Here is a 21,905-nt window from a genome sequence, read left to right on the forward strand (position 1 = left end):
AATACAAGGGCACCCACATTTGGAAAAGAAAAATTCATAAAGCTTAAACCACACAAAGATCCCCACACATTAATAGTGGGAGACTTCAACACCCCACTCTCAACAAAGAACCAGTCAACAAAACAGAAATTAAATAAAGAAACAATGTCTCTAACAGAGGCCATGAATCAAATGGAACTAACAGACATTTACAGAACATCACACCCAAACACAAAAAAATTTACCTTATTCTCAGCACCTCATGGAACATTCTCCAAAATAGACCATGTGGTTGGTCACAAAGCAAGTCTCAAAAGATACAGGAAGATTAAAATAATCACTTGTATCTTATCTGATAACAATGGAATAAAGCTGGACCTCAACAACAAGAGAAATAGCAAAAAAGACTACACACACATGAAAACTGAACAACTTGCTACTAAATGACAGCTGGGTCAAGGAATAAATTAAAGTGTTATTATGATTAAAAAATGAAGGCAAAACATACCCAAATTTCTGGGACACAATGAAAGCAGTGCTAAGAGGAAAGTTCATAGCACCAAGTACCTTCAGAAAGAACTTTAAGACATCTCAGTCAAGCAACTTAATGGCTCAATTAAAAACCCTAGGGAAAAAAAGCAGACACACCAAAAAGGAGTAGATGGCTGGAAATAATCAAACTCAGGCCTGAAATCAATCAATTAGAAACAAATAAAACAATTCAAAGAAGCAATGAAACCAAGAGCTGGTTCTTTGAGAAAAGCAACAAGATCGACAAACCCTTAGCCAAGCTAACTAAGAGGCAGAGAGACACCATCCACATCAACAAAACGAAATGGAAAAAGGGACATAACTACAAACAATGAGGAGATCCAAACAATCATTAGGACTTACTTCAAAAGGCTATATGCCACAAAATTTGAAAATCTAAATGAAAAGGACAATTTTCTTGATCAATTCCACTTACCAAAGCTGAATGAAGACCAGGTAAATCAATTAAATAGTCCTATATCCAATAAGGAAATAGAAATGGTCATCAAAATCTTCCATCCAAAACTGCCCAGGATTATATGGTTTAGAGAATTCTACAAGATTTTCAAAGTAGAACTACCTCCAATTCTCTTCAAGCAATTCCAAAAAAAAATTGAAACAGAAGGAACACTACCAAACTCATTCTATGAAGCCACAATCACCTTGGTACCTAAACATCACAAAGACCCAACAAAGAAAGAGAATTTCAGGCCAATCACCCTTGTGAACATTGATGCAAAAATACTCAACAAAATACTCGCAAACCGAATACAAGAACACATCAAAGATATCATCCACCATGACCAAGTAGGCTGCATCCCATGTATGCGGGGGTGGTTCAATATACCTAAATCTATCAATGTGATCCACCATATTAACAAACTGAAAGAAAAAAAAACACCACATGATAATCTCCTTAGATGCTGAAAAGGCATTTGACAAAATCCAACATCCATTCATGTTTAAAGTATTGGAGAGATCAGGGAAACAAGGCATATATCTAAATATAGTAAAGGCAATATACAGCAAGCATCTATCCAACATCAAACTAAACAAAGAGAAACTTAAATCATTCCAACTGAAATGAGGGACAAGGCAAGGCAGCCCACTCTTTCCATATATCTTCAAAACAGTTCTGGAAGTCCTTGCTAGAGCAATAAGACAGTTGAAGGAAATCAAGGGGATACAAATTGGAAAGGAAGAAGTCAAAAATCACTATTTGCACATGATATGATAGTATACCTGTATGACCCCAAAAATTCTACCAGGGAATGTCTACAGCTGATAAACACCTTTGGCAAAGTGGCCGGATACAAAATTAACTCAATAAAATCAGTAGCCCTCCTGTATACAAAAGACAAAAGGGCTGAGAAAGAAATTAGGGAAAGAACACCCTTCCCAATAGCCACAAATGACATAAAGTACCTTGGTGTAACCCTAACCAAGCAAGTCAAAGACTTGTATGAAAAAAATTTTGAGTCTCTGAAGAAAGAATTAGAAGATATCAGAAGATGGAAAGATCTCCCTTGCTCATGGCTTGGAAGAATTGACATAGTAAAAATGGCCATCTTACTAAAAGCAATCTACACATTCAATGCGATTCCCATCAAATTACCAACACAATTTTTACAGATCTGGAAAGAAAAATTCTCAACTTCATATGGAATAACAAGAAACCCGGAATTGTTAAAACATTCCTCTACAATAAAAGATCTTCTAGAGGTATATCCATTCCTGATCATAAGCTGTACTATAGAGCAAAAATAATACAAACTGTGTTTTATAGGCATAGAAACAGAATATTGGATCAATGGAACTTAACAGAAGACCCAGAAATAAACCCGCAGACTTATGGACACTTGATCTTTAACAAAGATGCCAAACCATACAATGGAAAAAAAGATAGCATCTTCAACAAATGGTCCTAGTGTAACTGGATGTCTACATGTAGAAAAATGCAAATAGATCCATACTTATCACCCTGCACAAAACTGAAGTTCAAGTGGATCAAAGACCTCAACATAAAACCAGACACATTAAATCGGTTAGAAGAAAAAGTGGGGAAGACCCTAGAACTCATTGTCACAGGAGACAACTTCTTGAACAGAACACCAACAGCACAGGCTCTAAGAGCAACAATCAACAAATGGGACCTCATGTAACTAAAAAGCTTCTGTAAAGCAAAAGATACTGTTGTTAGAACAAAACAACAGCCCATAATCAGGGAAAGGAATATTCACCACCTTATATCTGGCAGAGGGCTAATATCCAGTATATATAAAGAAATCAAGAAGCTGAAAAGCAACAAAGTAATCCAATGAAAAATGAGGAACAGAGCTAAACAGAGAATTCTCCATAGAGGAATATCCAATGGCAGAGAAACACTTAAATAAATGTTCAACCTCATTAGCCATCAGGGAAATGAAAATCAAAACTACCCTGAGATTTCACCTTACACCCATCAGAATGGCCAAGATGAAAAACTCAATTGACAACACATGCTGGAGACGTTGTGGGGAAAGGTGAACCCTACTCCACTGCTAGTGGGAATGTAAACTTGTACAACCACTCTGAAAATCAATCTGGCGCTTTCTCAGACAACTAGAAATAGCACTTCCTCAAGATCCAACTAAACCACCCCTAGGCATATACCCAAAAGATGCTCAAGTACACAATAAGAACATTTGTTCAACCGTGTTTGTAGCAGCTTTATTTGTAAGAGCCAGAAGCTGGAAACAACCCAAATGCCCCTCAACTGAAGAATGGATACAAAAATTGTGGTACATATAAAGAAAAAATATTACTCAGCAATGAAAAACAAGGAAGTCATGAAATTTACAGGTAAATGGTTCAAACTAGAAAAGATGATCCTGAGTGAGCTGTCCCAGAAGCAGAAAGTCACACGGTATATATTCACTCATATAGACATATAATATAGGTTAAAATTACTAAAATCTGTATGCCTAAAGAAACTAATCCAGAGGGAGGACTCTTGCTAAAATGCCTATCCTAAAAGGCAAAGAGGATGGATATCAGAAGAAGAAAAAAACAGGAAACAAGTTATAAACCTGCCACAGAGGGTCCCTGAAAGGCTCTGCCTTGCAGACTATCAAAGCAGATGCTGAGACTTATGGCCAACTGTTGGGCAAAGTGCATGGAATCTTATGAAATAAGTGGGAAATAGATCTGGAGAAGACAGGAGCTCCACAAGGAGGGCAACAGAACCAAAAAATTTGAACACAGGATCTTTCCAGAGACTCATACTCCAACCAAATACCAGGCATGGAGATAACCTAGAACCCCTGCACAGATATAGCTCATGGCAGTTCAGTGTCCAAGTGGGTTCCACAGTAATGGGAACAGGGACTGCCTCTGACATGAACTGTTTGGCCTGCTCTTTGATCACCTTCTCCTGATGGGGGAGCAACCTTACCAGGCCACAGAAGATGACAATGCAGGCACTCCTGATGAGACTTGATAAGCTAGGATCAGAAGGAAAGAGAGGAGGACCTCCCCTATCAGTGGACTTGGGGAGGTGCATGTGTGGAGAATGGGAGGAAAGGTGGGATTGGGAGGGGAAAAGTGAGGGGCTTATGGGGGGATACAAAGTGAATACAGTGTAATTAATAAAAGTTAAAAAAATAAAGAGGTGGATAAAAATATACAACTTCCAGCAAAGTAATAGAATATTGACAGAAATTCATGTGAATGGCACGTAGTGTAATTCCTGGTGGATTCCTCATAGCCATTATTCCAAAAGACTGACCTTTATTCTCACTATTTCATTAGCAATATAACTTCCTCCAGAAGTAGGTAATGATCTCTGCTAACAGAATTACAGTATTGCTCTAAAGAGCCAGATTTTCCCAATATTTTATCAAGCCAGGCCATCAAAATTTCATATATATATATACATATATTATATATATATATATATATAATATATGTATATATATATGTGTGTGTTAATGTGATAAAATATGTCCAAGACAGGTATTAAAGCATTTAATTGAGATTATAGTTCCAGTGAGTTAGAATCCATTATGGCATTGGGAAGGCATGATAGTAAGAACAGCTGGTTTCATGTCTTCACCTGCAAGCAGGAGGCAGAGAGGTACTGATGATGATGAGAAGCTTCTGAAACCAGAAGCTTCTTTCTATTTACATAACTCTAACAAAGCTATATGTCGTAAATTTTTTACTAAAACCATAAACTGAGGATAAAGTATTCATATGCTGGAGAATTATATGAGACATTTCATTCAAACCACCAAATTTCTGAATCAGATAAGTCACAATTACAAGCACCGATGTCACTTCTTGCTATTCATTTTCTATCTTAGCATTCTGAAGTCTTCTCTGTCTTTCTGTGTGTCTCTGTGTTTCTCTGTCTTTCGGTCTCTCTCCTTCTCTATTGCTGTATTTCTTTTTGTATATGTGTCTGTCAATAGTATGGAAAAAAATAAACTTAAAGGAACAGGGGCTCATTATCATAGCTCAGAGCTCTAGGCTCAGTCCAGGATCACTTGGTTCAATTGTTACTGGATTGGATGGAGCAAAAGCCTTTAGCAGGGAGTCCATGCCAGAGAAACATTGTTTATTTTCTGTGGGTCTGCTAAGGTTGCACTGCCCTTGAAGGGTACACCTGGAATGCTACTCTAACTTCCTCTGACTCCTCATTACTCCTGCAGACATTACACCTGACAGTATTCAGCCTGCTGTCAAGGTTTGAACACATGTCCTTTGGGAGACTTAAGAAAACAGCGTAAGTAGACATACTTTGTTCAAGGCAGAATCTTTTATTGTTTGAAAGTAATTTTAAGCCACTTTTAAGACAAGTGTGGCAGAGTTATGTTACTTATGTAATTATGCACAGATACACAAACACATGTGTGCCAGACACCAGTTCTAGGAAGAAGCTCAAACCTCATGATCTGAAAAATTCCCTTAGTCATAGTAATAAGAATACTTCTGGATTCTAGCATTTACTACACAGTTTCTTCAATGAGAAGTTAACACTTTGGTTGCTGGGAAAACACTGGTAAACCTACCTTGCTGGTTTTTAAGCATCACAAGTATATGTTTCATTTGTCCTTCTGAATTTTTAGTGTCTTTCTCAGACAGCAATAAAGCTATCTTTCTGGAGATAGAGGTGAGTGGTAGAGCACTTGCTAGCATAAGAGAAGCCCTGCGCTTAGTTCACAGCAGCATCCCACATACATACACACCCAGCATAACCTTTTTAAGCCCATGAGAACCAGCATTTTAGGCTAGTAATGATTACAGACAGTGTGTCTGGATGCCCAACTTATTTATGTTCTTTTTGTCATTAGAGTCAGAAAACTGTCAAGAGAGACATCTTTTCCACATAGTAACTTCCTATGAACTCTAAGTCCTCCATTTTGATCAATTTTTTCTTTATATTTTATTTTTATAATTTATTGACTTTGTATACAGATTGTAGCCCTTTCTCTTGTCTCTGCCAATTCCCACCCACCCTTCCTCTTCCTCCATTCCCATTTCTGACTCCATAGAAAGGCAGAGCCCTCCACCCCTACCATCTGACCCTATGTTATCAAGTCTCATCAGGACTGCCTGCATACTCTTCCTCTGCATCCTGGCAAGGCCACCCCACCAGGAGGGAGTGATCAAAGAGTAGGCAACAGAGTCCATGTCAGACATAGCCAGTGTTCCCCTTACTCAGGAACCTATATGGAGACAAAGCTGCCTAAAACAGCAGCCTACAGACTGGGAAAAGATCTTCACCAACTACATCTGACAAAGGGCTAATATCCAAAATATATAAAGAAATCAAGATATTAAACACCAAAAAACTAAATAATCAAATTTTAAATGGGGTACAGAGCTGAACCGAGAATTCTCAACACAGCAATATCAAACGCCTGAGAATCCATTAAATGCTTAATGTATTTAGTTATCAGGGAAATGCAAATCAAAATTACTCTGAGGTCTTACACCCATCAGAATGGCTAAGATCAAAAAACTAAAGTGACAGTACATGCTAGATAGAATGTTGAAAAAGGGAAAGCCTCCTCCATTGCTGGTGGGAGTGCAAACTTATACAGCCTCTCTGGAAATCAATCTGGCACTTTCTCAGAAAACTAGCCATACCTCAAGACCCAACTATGCTAAAATGATGTTCCACTATACAAGAAGTTCATTTGCTGAACTATGTTCATAGCAGCTTTATTTGAAATAGCTAGAATCTGGAAACAAGCTAAATATCCATCAACCAAAGAATGGATAAAGAAATTGTGGTGCATTTACTGAACTTCTTTTTTAAATTTTTTAAGTATTAAATGCACATTTTAATGAATAATATTTTAGAAAACATGGTTTTGAACTCAAAAGACATTAAAGATAACTGGAATTATTCCTGATTGTGTAAATACCATCTGTAGCCCCTCTCCCATTCCCTCCCAACCCTACCTTCATTCCCTCCACTGATAGGAGAGGTCCACCTCCCCTTCGATCTGACCCTACCTTATCAGGTCTCATTGCCTGGCATGGGTGCTCCCCTCTTAGGGGGAGGTGATAAAAGAGCCAGACACTAAGTTCATGTCAGAGACAGTCCCTGTTACCCTTACTAGGGAACACTTGGACACTGAGGTGCCACCTGCTACATCTGTACAGAGGTTCTAAGTTATCTCCATACATAGTCCTTGGTTGGAGTATCAGTCTCAGAAAAGACCCCGGTGCCAAGATATTTTAGTTCTGTTGCTCTACTTGTGGAGCTCTTGTCCCCTCCATGTCTTTCTATCTCCCCCCTTTTTTTTCATAAGATTCCCTGCACTCTACCCAAAGTTTGGCTATGAGTCTCAGCATCTGCTTTGATAACCTGCAGGGTAGAGTCTTTCAGAAGCCCTCTTTGGTAGGCTCCTGGCCTGTTCCCTGTTTTCTCCTTCTTCTGATGTCCATCTCGTTTGCCTTTCTGAGTGAGGATTGATTATCTTACCCGTGGTCCTCCTTCTGGCTTAGCTTCTTACTTAACTTCTTATGATCTTATTATTTTAATTTATTTGGCCAGAGTAAGGCAGGATATTTTAATATCATTTCTGTTGGACTGTCCAGTTCTTATTTCATTTTTTAAATCCCAAATCCATCTACATGGTTGGTTAACGGTCTTAACTTTCAATCAGGAGAGAAAATAAATAACTATGATTCAGCATAGACAAATCAAAACAACCCTGAGATTTCACCTTACACCCATCAGAATGGCCAAGATCAAAAACTCAAGTGGCAACACATGCTGGAGAGGTTGTGGAGAAAGGGGAACCCTTCTCCACTGCTGGTGGGAATGTAAACTTGTACAACCACTCTGGAAATCAATCTGGTGCTTTCTCAGACATCTAGGAATAGTGCTTCCTCAAGATCCAGCCATACCACTCCTGGGCATATATCCAAAAGAGGCTCAAGTACACAAAAAGGACAATTGCTCCACCATGTTTGTAGCAGCTTTATTTGTAATAGCCAGAATCTGGAAACAGCCCAGATGTCCCTCAACTGAAGAATGGATGCAGAAATTGTGGTACATCTATACAATGGAATATTACTCAGCAATGAAAAATAAGGAAATCATGAAATTTGCAGGTAAATGGTGGGACCTGGAAAGGATCATCCTGAGTGACTTGTCCCAGAAGCAAAAAGAAACACACGGTATATACTCACTCATCTAAACATACAACATAGGACAAACCCACTAAAATCTGTACATCTAAACAAACTAAGCAAAAGAGAGGACCCTACCTAAAATGCTCAATCCCCATCCTGAAAGGCAAAGAGGATGGACATCAGAAGAAGAAGAAAACAGGAAACAACCTAGGAACCTGCCACAGAGGGCCTCTGAAAGCCTCTGCCCTGCAGACTATAAAAACAGATGCTGAGCCTGATGGCCAACTGGCAGGCAGAGTGAATGGAATTTTATGTAAGAACTGGGAAATATCAAGAGCTGGAGAGGACAGGAACTCTACAAGGAGAGCAACAGAACAAGAAATTTTGAACCCAGGGAACTTCCCAGAGACTCATACTCCAACCAAGGACTATTCATGGAGGTAACCTAGAACCCCTGCACAGAGGTAGCCCATGGCAGTTCAGTGTCCAAGTGGGTTACATAGTAATGGGAAGAGGGACTGCCTTTGACATAATCTGATTGGCCTGCTCTTTGATCACCTCCTCCTGAGGGGGGAGCAGCATTACCAGACCACAAAAGATGACAATGCAGCCACTTCTGACAAATCAGTCATTACCATACCTCTTCAAAATACTACCCCTAATACTCACAAAAAATACCCACCCATTCCAAATTAATCTACAAGATATGACTCAAGAAAATTAGGAAATGACATTCTTTGTGTTAAATTAAAGTTTGGAAGAAACTACACTAACCAGAATATTAGTTGCTTAGTCATAAACTCTGTGAAAATACAAGAATATTTTCATTATTAATTTACTTTTAAAATCATATTTTAGGGAGCCAAGATGGCGGCGCCAGGAGAGCACTGTGTCTGAGAAGTGGGACAGCACTCTCCATGCAGCGACAAGGAGACTGAATTCTTGGCCCTAAAACTACAGCGATCGTGTTTCCCAGGTGAGGGGAGGCTCCCACGGTGTGGGAATCAGTTGGGTCCACTCTGCTGCCCAGCCAGAACCCAGAAGAAATTCCAGGTAACACGGGCTTTGGGTCTCCAGGCTGGAGCCGCAAGCCTGTGTGTCCCGATCAAATTCCCAGGCTGATTGGTGGGCACAAGGGTGCCTGAGATTGGGAGTCCCATTCGCAAGAAAACCCCACGGGGAAGGAAAGTTGCTAGACTGATCACGGCTCACCCAGTGTTTCCCTGGAAGGTCTCCCTGACCCCGGGTACCCGCCGCCATCACAACTGAGCTCCCCCCGCGTGGAGAGCTGCACGCCCAGCTCACCAGTACAGACGAGCTGCACGCCCCAGTGCAAAAGAAACTGGAAATCCTTGTCCAGAGAGGGCCCCGCAGGGAAGGAAGAAAACGGGCTGCTTAGGTCATCTGAGTGGCTGCGTGCCCAGCTCACCGGTATGGATGAGCTGCATGCCTCAGTGCAAAAGAGACTGAGAACGCCTGTCCGAAGAGGGCCCCACAGAGAAGGAAGAAACCGAGCTGCTGGGGTCACCTAGCCTTTGCCTGGAGAAAGTCTAGCAGACCGCAGATCGCAAACAGGCGAGTACGCCCAGCCATCACAGATCCAGGCCCAAGCAGGGATTGTTACAGAGTTATTGGGAACCCAGCTCCCACAGACTAGAAGGCAGACACATGCTCCGCCAGCCCAGAGGCCTGGTTTGTACCAACTACTCCTTACAGACAGAACTGTGTGCCCCAAGACACCAGAGTCTTAGAGTCAATGTCTGGAGAAACCCTCACAAGGAACAAGGAACAAAGCAAAGGGGACAGACTTAGGCAACCCAGTATATCTCCAGAAAAGGTCCCACAGACTGACCCAACCCAGGGAACTGCTGTGCCCCAGATAGCCTGCTGTTACCAGGAGAGCAGTGCTCACATGCCACAGATTACCACTTGGGTCCTGGGGCACAGAGCCCCAACCTCAGACCTACAAAAGACAGGGAAACCCTGAGATCAACCCCCAGATACTGCTCCAAGGAAAAACCAGTTATCCCTAACAAAACCAACCAAACCACAGGACACACAGATTACAGCAGCTGATCACTAAATTTATAGCAAGAAACCCAGAAGGAGGGCAGCTGTCTCCAGGACTTCGCCCGGTGAGAGGAGAGCCCTCTTGACTAATCGGGACCACAGTTACCACCCAGGTCTCTATGCCTGAGGTGAGCTGTACCAACTCCTGAAAAACACCGGCCATCCAGTGACTATACCCAAAAAGCTGAGAAGGCTTCCTTCAGAAAAAACAATCTTCCTGCCAAAGGGATTCTCTCCACTACAAGAGTCCAGGAACAACCAGAAACTAACTTCAAACAACTAAGATAGCCCAATGGATAGAGGACAGTGTAAAAGTTCAACCAACAAAAGCCAGAGCAATATGGCATCTCCAGAAGCCAGTTATCCAGGGGCAAATAGCACTACACACCCCAGCATAATTGAAATTCAAGGAGATGACCTAACATCTATGCTTATGAAGAAGATAACAGGGGAAACAAATAAAATAGGAAAAGAAATAGAGGAAGCTGCAGCCAAACAGTTTGTGGCCTTTAGAGAGGAAATGCTTAAATCACTGAATGAAATAAAAGAAACAGTGGATTGTTCAAACAAACAGCTGAAGGAATTGAGGGAAAAACATGAAAATACAGTCAGACAGATGAATGAAACCAACAAAATAGCTCAAGACTTGACGATAGAATTGGAAAAATTAAAAAAAAAAACACAAATGGATGAAATTGTGGAGAGAAAGCACTTAGGGAAGAAAGCAGGAACTACAGAGGTTAGCATAACCAATAGGCTACAAGAAATGGAAGAAAGAATCTCAGGTTTGGAAGATACAATAGAAGAAATACATGTATCTGTCAAGGAAAATGTTAAATCTAAAAAATTCCTGACACAGACCTTCCAAGAAATCCAAGACAACATAAAAAGACAAAACCTAAGAATAATAGGAATAGAGGAAAAAGAAGATTCCCTGCACCAAGGACCAGAAAATATTTTCAACAAAATCATTGAAGAAAATTTCCCCAACTTAAAGGAGAGGCCAATAAGAATACAAGAGGCCTACAGACCACCCAATAAATTAGACCAGAAAAGTAAATCCTGCCACCATATAATAATCAAAACAGTAAGTATACAGAACAAAAAAAAAATACTAAAAGTTGCAAGGGAAAAAGGCCAAGTAACATATAATGGCAAACCCATTAGAATCACACCTGACTTTTCAACAGAGACTATGAAAGCCAGAAAGGCCTGGAAGGATATCATGCAGACCCTAAGAGAACACAGATGTCAGCCCAGGCTACTATACCCAGCAAAACTTTCAGTTCTCATAGAGGGAGAAAACAAGATATTCAATGACAAAAACAAATGTCAACAATAGCTACACAAATCCAGCATTGCAGAAGACACTAGAAGGGAAAATACAACCCAAGAAAACTAGCTACATTCAAGAAAACACAGGAAATAAATAACCCCACTACAGTAAAACAAAAAGCAACCAAGCACACAACCATATGACCACAGCAAACAACAAATTCAAACAACAAATTCAACAGCCACTGGTCATTAATCTCTCTCAATATTAATGGACTTAATTCTCGAATAAAAAGACACAGACTAACAGAATGGATGCGTAAACAAAACCCAGCAATCTGTTGTATACAAGAAACACACCTAAGTCACAAAGATAGACATTACCTGAGGGTAAAGGGATGGAAGATGGCTTTCCAAGCAAATGGATGCAAGAAGCAAGCAGGAGTAGCCATTATATCTGATAAAATAGACTTTCAACCAAAATTAGTCAAAAGAGATGGCGAAGGACACTTCATACTCATCAAGGGAAAATTCCACCAAGAAGAGATAACAATCCTGAACATCTATGCCCCAAACACAAGGGCACCCACATTTGTGAAAGAAACATTGATAAAACTTAAACCACACATAGATCCCCACACACTAATAGTGGGAGACTTCAACACCCCACTCTCAACAAAGGACAGGTCAACCAAACAGAAATTAAAGAAAGAAACAATATCTGTAACAGAGGTCATGAATCAAATTACTAACAGACATTTACAGAACCTTACACCCAAACACAAAAGAATTTACCTGCTTCTCAGCACCTCATGGAACCTTCTCCAAAATAGACCACATAGTTGGTCACAAAGCAAGCCTCAACAGATACAGGAAGATTGAAATAATCCCTTGTATCCTGTCTGATCACCATGGAATAAAGCTGGACATCAATAACAACAGAAATAGCAAAAAGCATACACACACATGGAAACTGAACAACTTGTTACTAAATGACAGCTGGGTCAGGGAAGAAATAAAGAAAGAAATAAAAATCTTCATAGAACTCAATGAAAATGAAGACACATCATACACAAACTTGTGGGACACAATGAAGGCAGTGCTAAAAGGAAAGTAAATAGCAGTAAGTGCCTTCAATCTCCCTTATGAACGTTGATGCAAAAATACTCAACAAAATACTCGCAAACCGAATACAAGAACACATCAAAGATATCATCCACCATGACCAAGTAGGCTTCATCCCAGGTATGCGGGGGTGGTTCCATATACCTAAATCTATCAATGTGATCCACCATAATAACAAACTGAAAGAAAAAAACTGACATAATAATCTCCCTAGATGCTGAAAAAGCATTTGACAAAATCCAACATCCATTCATGTTTAAAGTACTGGAGAGATCAGGGATAGAAGGCACATATCTAAACATAGTAAAGGCGATATACAGCAAGCCTATAGCCAACATCAAACTGAATGGAGAGAAACTTAAAGCAATCCTACTGAAATCAGCGACAAGACAAGGCTGCCCACTCTCTCCATATCTCTTCAACATAGTTCTGGAAGTTCTGGCTAGAGCAATAAGACAGTTGAAGAAGATCAAGGGGATACAAATTGTAAAGGAAGAAGTCAAAGTATCACTATTTGCTGATGATATACTATACATGAGTGACCCCAAAAACTCTACCAGGGAACTCCTACAGCTGATAAACACCGTCAGCAATGTGGCAGGATACAAAATTAACTCAAAAAAATCAGTAGCCCTCCTGTGTACAAAAGACAAAAGGGCTGAGAAAAAAATTAGAGAAACAACACCCTTCACAGTAGCCACAAATGACATAAGGTACCTCGCAGTAACCCTAAGCAAGGAAGTCAAAGATTTGTATGAAAAAAAATTTCAAGTCTCTAAAGAAAGAATTAGAGGAAGATATCAGAAGATGGAAAGATCTCCCATGCTCATGGCTTGGCAGGATTAACATAGTAAAAATGGCCATCTTACTAAAAGCAATCTACAGATTCAATGCAATTCCCATCAAATTACCAACACAATTCTTTACAGACCTGGAAAGAAAAATTCTCAACTTCATATGGAATAACAAGAAACCCAGAATTGCTAAAACAATCCTCTACCATAAAAGATCTTCTGCAGGTATCTCCATCCCTGATCTTAAGTTGTACTATAGAGCAACAGTTTTCAAAACTGCATGGTACTGGCATAGAAACAGAATGGTGGATCAATGGAATCGAACAGAAGACCCAGAAATAAACCCACACACCTGATCTTTGACAAAGACGCCAAAACCATACAATGGAAAAAATATAGCATCTTCAACAAATGGTGCTGGTCCAACTGGATGTCTACATGTAGAAAAATAAAAATAGATCCATACTTATCACCACTCTGGAAATCAATCTGGCGCTTTCTCAGACAACTAGGAATAGCACTTCCCCAAGATCCAGCCATACCACTCCTAGTCATATATCCAAAAGAGGCTCAAGTACACAACAAGGACATTTGCTCAACCATGTTTGTAGCAGCTTTATTTGTAATAGCCAGAAGCTGGAAACAACCCAGATGCCCCTCAACTGAAGAATGGATGCAGAAACTGTGGTACATCTATACAATGGAATATTACTCAGCAATGAAAAATAAGGAAATTATGAAATTTGCAGGTAAATGGTGGGACCTGGAAAGGATCATCCTGAGTGAGTTGTCCCAGAAGCAAAAAGACACACATGGTAAATACTCACTCATATAGACATACAACATAGGACAAACCCACTAAAATCTGTGCATCTAAAGAAACTAAGCAAGAGAGAGGACCCTAACTAAAACGGTCAATCCCCATCCTGAAAGGCAAAGAGGATGGACATTAGAAGAAGAAGAAAACAGGAAACAACCTAGGACCCTGCTACAGAGGGTCTCTGAAAGCCTCTGCCCTGTAGACTATCAAAGCAGATGCTGAGCCTGATGGCCAACTGTTGGGAATAGTGAATGGAATTTTATTTAAGAAGTGGGAAATAGTAAGAGCTGGAGAGGACAGGGTCTCCACTAGGAGAGCAACAGAACAAGAAAATTTGAACCCAGGGAACTTCCCAGAGACTCATACTCCAACCAAGGACTATTCATGGAGGTAACCTAGAACCCCTGCACAGATGTAGCCCATGGCAGTTCAGTGTCCAAGTGGGTTACATAGTAATGGGAAGAGGGACTGCCTGTGACATAATCTGATTGGCCTGCTCTTTGATCACCTCCCCTGAGGGGGGAGCAGCCTTACCAGGCCACAGTAGAGGACAATGCAGCCACTTTTGATGAGAACTGATAGACTAAGATCAGAAAGGAGAGGAGAACCTCCCCTATCAGTGGACTTGGGGAGTGGCATGCATGCAGAAAGGGGAGGGAGGATGGGATCAGAAGGGGAGGAGGGAGTGGCTTATGGGGAGATACAAAATGAATAAAGTGTAATTAATATAAAATTTAAAAAAATCATATTTCAGAGATTTTGCAGATGGAAGCTTTAAGGTCATTGATGTATGTGACATATGTTAATTTATGTAATCAGTTAAATATGTTGATTGTAAGATTATATTCTTTATCATCCCTGATCATATTAACAGAAATTCAATGATAACATAACAATTAATTAAGCATTATTCACAACCAAGGATTACATGAAAATAAACACAATAACTCCCAATAACTCCCAAATTTCATGTGTGAATATTTTCCTGATTAAATGAGTCAAACACTTTTATAATTGATCCCTTAGAAATCTGCTTTTCTTTTTTTTCCAAATGCATACAGACTTTATTTATTTATAATATGCTGCTTACAGTAGGACCAGTTATGAAAAAATAAAGGAAAGCCGTATAAAAGTTATATTCAAAATGTTTAGCCCGTTTGTATTTAGCAACCTTGAAGAAAACACTATGTGACCTAGGAGAGTTTTTATTAATAGCAAACTAATAAGTAATTGCTCATAATAAACTCATTTTCTCCCAAAAGAAAGGAAATCTTAGTGGTACTGTTTATCAATTTCATGAATATTATTTGTTCTAACAAAAAACTGCTTGATATGTTTCAATTTTAATACAAATCTGTGGCATCACACTGAATCATTTAAAAGAACAGTTCATCTTTGTCCTTCTAAATATTTTATTATTTTATGAACTGTTAAAACAAAGAAAAACTCAATAAATTTTGGCCAAATAATATGTATACTTTCAGGAATCCTTTCTCACTAGCTGTGACAATTCTTTTAATTTACTCTGATATACATGTGTACATATATGTACATTACATATGCATATATATTAAGTATTACAAATCAACAAGACGGTAATGTCAATGGTTTCACAGTAGTAACAGCAGAGATAGTTTATCACTTGAGATACTCTATAGTAGATACTAGAACCTGCAAGTGTGCTTATTCTTTTGACCACAGGGATTTTGCACTCCCTGGGATTTGAGGAATTTAGGACTGGCAGATGGAACCTATACTCATGTGTATGTATATCTGTAAATAATCACAAAAACAACATAGGTCTGCTACATTTGCATTCAAAATGGCTTAAAATTCAGTAAAATTTTACTAAAAATGCTTAGGCATACCTTTTTCAAACAGTAAGTGTATTTACCCTACATAAATTGTTTCTGCTTACTCTCTTTTTCTTAGGGCCTCCCAAAAGAAAAGTGTTAAAGCATTACCAGCAGGCTGTAGTGCTGTCAGTAGTGATGGGATCTGTAGAAATAATGAGGAATGCAAGAAAGTTAGAATAGCATTTCAGGTGTTCCCTGAATGGACATTCCAACTTTAGCAGTCCTGTCTAAGATAAACAGTTGTTATCTATCGTGCAATGCCTGTTATGATATTTGTGTTTTTTTAAAATATAGATGAGCAATAAGTGCTTTTCTGTAGTAGTATATATGATACTTAAAAGATTTTGATTTTGTACTTAATTAACTTAGTTTTTATTTAGTCTGTGTGCATGTTTTGGTTGCATATATGCATGTGTAACACATTCTTGCCTAGTGCCCACACATAGTTGAGAAGGGGAGATTGGATTCCTGAAACGGTTGTTACATATGGTTGTTAGCCACCAAGTATATGCTGGGAACTCAGCTCAGGTCCTCTAAAAGAACAGTAAGTGCTCTTATACATTGAACTATTGCTACAACCCCAATGTTTTTATTTAAAATCTTAGTGTTGGACATTAAAATTTATTATCTTATTGAATTTATTTTATCAGACACATCTGTGGTCAATGTTTCAGTATTTGAGAAAACTAATTTATAAAGAGTTGGAGCCCTTATTTTCTCAGATAAGAAATTACTACCTGTATATAATTTAAGAGAATCATACCCAATATATGAAACTTTAGGTTATTAATTTATTAATATTATTCATTCAGTATTCATTTTTACATAAATAAAAGCCTCAGGATAGAATAAACTTAAAAAAATAGTTAATATAGAAGGGAGTAAAATTACACCACGCTATACTCAGGTACTATCAAGGCTGAGAGCTCACAGTTTACCATTCAAGAATCAGTGCAAATCCTAAAATTAATGAGAATATGGCCTTGGAGAGGAACATGAAGAGGGACAATATGTCTTTGAATAAAAAATTCCAGACATATTCAGGAAGTATGCACTCCAATTTCATAATAACATCCAAGATGTCTTGAAATATAAGAAGCCAAAGGTAAAAAACAGACACAAAGGAATAAAGCCATTCAAGCCATTACAAAAAAGAACACAATGAGAAGCATGAATAATAAGACAATTTTAGGCATAAAGATATGTTAAAAAAGGAAAACAATGAGATACTTCAAGTCTGTAGATTCAACAATAGCTAATCAGTTTTTAAATTTCTATTATTATGCAAAAGGCCAATAATGAGGGTCTTCAGTTTCCGAAGATAAGGTCAAAAGAAAGATAAAAAGAAAGGAAATTATTCATATGAAGAAGTAATATAAATTTAAATTATGGGTTTTTGTTATTTCTGAAGAGTAAAATAAATCCATAGAGGTAATGATAGAAATGACCACTTCCTGCATTAAATAAATTTTTAAACTTGCATAATTATAAGGCTCTATTCAGGGAAGATTAATGGATACATATAAATCTGTTCGCCTCAGATTTATTTATAATAATAAATGCAATAAGGAGTTCAAAATTTATAATCTTATTTATGAGAAAGTCCTACAATACTTTTCTCAGAAATGTAAGCATCAGAATACTTTTAAAAGTTACAAAATTTGATGACTTAAACTAACAAGTAATAAAAATTTAAGATGGATGAAGTTGTAAGATGCAGAAACCTTAGAATCGAATAGTATGTTCAAGTTATCCAAGGTCTTAAATTTGACAATCCTGAAATATCTATGAAGTCCCAAAGGTATAGAGCCTAAGTAAACAACATTTGGCTTAATACAGTAAAGTTTGGCATGTTATCAAATTAATGATACCAATCCAAAACTGCTCACATTTATCGGATGACACCAGAGAGCACCAGACATGGCAAAGCCCTGGATGCTATTTTCTGAGATGGCCATATGAACAGAGAAGGCTATTCTTTCCCAGTCAGGATGATGCAAGTCTCAAATCCAGGTGCTGGAAAAGCCTTGCTTCTTTCCAAACAAGTGAGGGCATCTATCTTACCCCCTCTTGGTATTTGGTAGTTGCTCACCTTCTTCATACTACTTGGTTTCCAGCTACTTACTTCTTCTTGCCACTTTTGCACACACACACACACACACACACACACACACACACACACACACACACAAAAAAAAAACCACTAGGGAAGGAGCAATATTTTTGCAATTATAAACTTCTTAATTCCTTTTCTTTTTTTTTTTTTTTGTTTTGTTTGGCGTACTAATAAATGAAATGTTGTCACTTACATTAGTTATGATAGACACTATTACCTTAAGAAATCCAATTTGGAAAATGCCATATAGACACTCCACGAAGTTTGTTTCCATGATGATTCTAAATCCAGTCAACCTGACTATAAATACTAACAATCACAGTTTATGTGAATGATTCTCCAGGCTGACAGTAACTACAGACTTTTCCACCGGCACTGTAACCAGGCCTCAGGAAAATGAGAATCCCTTGGTTAGAGACTTTGCAAAGCGGGAGAGAGAGATACAGGGACTTGCAGTTAATAAAAAAAAAAAAAGTTTTATCAAGTATAGAGGCAACCAAAAATACTGAATATTTCATTTAACCTATGCCATATGGATACCTGGATGCCTTAGAATAAATTTAACACTCAGATATGACTGACAGTTTTAGTGACCTGGAAGAAGTTAATATGATAAAGCAGTCATAAAAATAAAATTTACAGTCATATTCTTTACATACGGAAAAGGCAATCGATCAAGGTGCTTGTGACACACTTATAAAGATAATACATTATTCCTGAAATAGAACTATATAGGAATCAAAGTGTTTGGTAGCAATGCCACCTATCAAGAGACAAATGTGCTACTTTTCACTTCAAATGGATTCTCTGACAAATCTGTCATACCTATCAATTAAACCAACTGATGAGCTAGTAGAGATGGACATGCCACGAAAAACATTTTAGGTGCCATTCATCTTGTACGCTTAGCATAAAGATCAGGATCTTGATTATTTTTGTATCTGCAACTCCTAAAAAAGGAGAGACTGCTCTAATATGTTCTTTGTATATGTTCTTGATATATATGGATGTGTCCAGAAATTTGATTTGTGCTTTGGGTATTAATGAAGTATAATTCTAAGAAACCCTTAGCTAAAAGGTAGACTCTCGGATAGTGGCTAAGTATTGCTGTCATCTATGTGCTTAGATGTCCAACAGCAGTGGGTACATGAGTCCAGAACTAAAATGACTATCAAATTTGGCCCTATTCTAACCTTTGAATTTTGTTACTTCTTGAACACATTTGTGAGGGCATGAAGAGCATCATTCCACTTAGTTTCATAATTTATAGTGGTGTCAATAAACCTTCAGTCCAAATCTGTGGGCTGAACCTCAAGTGCTGTTCACTCAGTTGATCTAAAAAACACTTGCAGAGAGCCACAGTATCTATTGAGTCTCTAATGTCCCATAGCATCATATCATCTGACAGGGGACTGATGACATTGGCAGGTAGTTCATTATGTTGGTTGGCTATGTCAAAATCCTCAGGTTTCTCTCTACCCTGGATCATTCAACAAATGATAATAGGATCAGAACCTCTCAAAGTCTTATCCTAGAACCCCTGCTAGGATGTAGCCCATGGCAGCTCAGTATCCAAGTGGGTTCCCTAGTAATGGGAACAGGGACTGTCTCTAACATGAACTCAGTGGCAGGCTCTTTGACCAAACCCCTGAGAGGGGAACAGTTTTCCCAGGACACAGAAAAGGACAATGCAGCCAGTCCTGATGAGACCTGATAAGGTAGGGTCAGATGGAAGGGGAGGAGGACCTCCCCTATCAGTGGACTTGAAGAGGAGCATGGTAGGAAATGAGGAAGGGAGGGTGGGATTAGGAGGGAATGAGGGACTACAGCTGGGATACAAAGTGAATAAACTGTAATTAATATAAAAATAAAAATTTAATAAAAAAAGAAAACCAAAAAATGTGTCCAATTACTAGAGTTCCATTTTCATATGTATCTTTCTTGTTGCAACTTTTTTAATTTTATTTTTATTAATTACACTTTATTCACTTTGTATCCCCCCTGTAGCCTGTAGCTCCCTCCATTCTCCCCTCCCAATCCCACCCTCCCTCCCCATTCTCTACCCATGCCCTTCCCCTAGTCCACTGATAGTGAGATTTTCTTCCCCTTCCTTCTGATCCTAGTCTATCAGGTCTCATCAAGAGTGTCTTCCTCCTGTCTTCCTCTGTGACCTAGTAAGGTTGCTCCTCCCTCAGGGGGAGGTAATCAAAGAGCAGGCTAATCAGGTCATGTCAGAGACAGCCCCTGTTCCCATTACTATGGAACCCACACTGAGAAAGAAGTGGGAAATAGTAACACCTGGTTCTGTTGCTCCACAATGAGAGCAACAGAACCAAAAAATCTGGGTACAGGGGTCTTCTCTGAGACTGATACTCCAACCCAGGACCATTCATGGAGATAATCTAGAACTGTAATTTGAGTCTCAGTATTGATTAAGGCATTATTTGATATTTTCTATATCTCAACCAATGTTACACTCAATTCATAATTGAATTGTTAGTGGCACAAAAGCCAAATCTAATCCATAGGGGTTTTTCCAGTTATATATTTTTACAGAATGTTGGCTTTGCAACCAAATAAAATTTAGGACTTTTCATCGGTTATATAATCTCTCAGGCCCCAAGTTTCTCTTTATGTCAGTAAATATACTTGGAGGAAAAAGGGCATTGAACTCTACTTGTTTCTTTTCATCTCTTGCTCCTGATAAGTGCAAATTAATATATTTTAATCCTTGGCATGGTGAAATTATATGACAATTGCTGCTGCTCTTTGGTGTTTGTAGACCTAAGCAGAAGTCTGGTTTGTACTGGCACTGTCTAGTCATGGTGTTTTGGTGCCTTGTTTCCTGTAGCATGAGGATTAGCACTTCTTAACATAATCATAAATAGTAATATAGAGGAAGAATATAGAGCAACACCGCAAATCAGGAGAATGTTGAAAGAAATTTTTGAAGTCTCCAGGTATAATAGTGGGTATATCTAACTGTCCTTTTGTTGATATTAAATTTTTGATCAACTCATTTTGCTGATTACATCACCACTTAGAAATGTTATCTCTCCCTATTTAATATTCTGACATGATTATGTAATGCCTCCTTTCATCCATGATTCAAGTTAGTATTCTAAAATGTACATGATCTGATGAGTAGAGAGTCACATTAGCTTTCTTTTTGCTTAGTATTTGAATGCACTTTCAATATTTCTCTTTCAAAACTGTGTGTATACTTAACACTCTATATTTAACTATTGATGGCACATTAAGCTTTGTATTTTTTTAACATTATTTAACATTTTTATTACTGTATTATGTAAGACTGTGTATTACTGTAGCATATGTAATTGTAGTATATGTGCATATGTATGCTAGTACACACACCTGTGTGACTTGGTGGAGAACATGTCAGGTTCCATGTTCTGTCACTTTCCCCTTCATAACCCCCTTAATAATGTTAGAACAAGGTCTTTTCTTGAACATCTATTCAGGCTTTCAGCTAATAAGCATCAGCAAATTTTCAGCAAAACTATATCACTGAGCTAACAGATATATAATGTATTCATACTCAGGATTTATATAGATTTTTGAGATCTAAAATCCAGTCCCTGGGGAGGGGGTGGGGACAGCAAGCACTCTTTTTTACTAAGCTATCCTTTCTTGTCCTTTCTTTCTTTCTTTCTTTCTTTCTTTCTTTCTTTCTTTCTTTCTTTCTT

The sequence above is a fragment of the Psammomys obesus genome, unplaced genomic scaffold (assembly GCF_907164565.1).
Source record: "Psammomys obesus unplaced genomic scaffold, mPsaObe1.curated_primary_1811, whole genome shotgun sequence".
Lineage (NCBI taxonomy): Eukaryota > Metazoa > Chordata > Mammalia > Rodentia > Muridae > Psammomys > Psammomys obesus.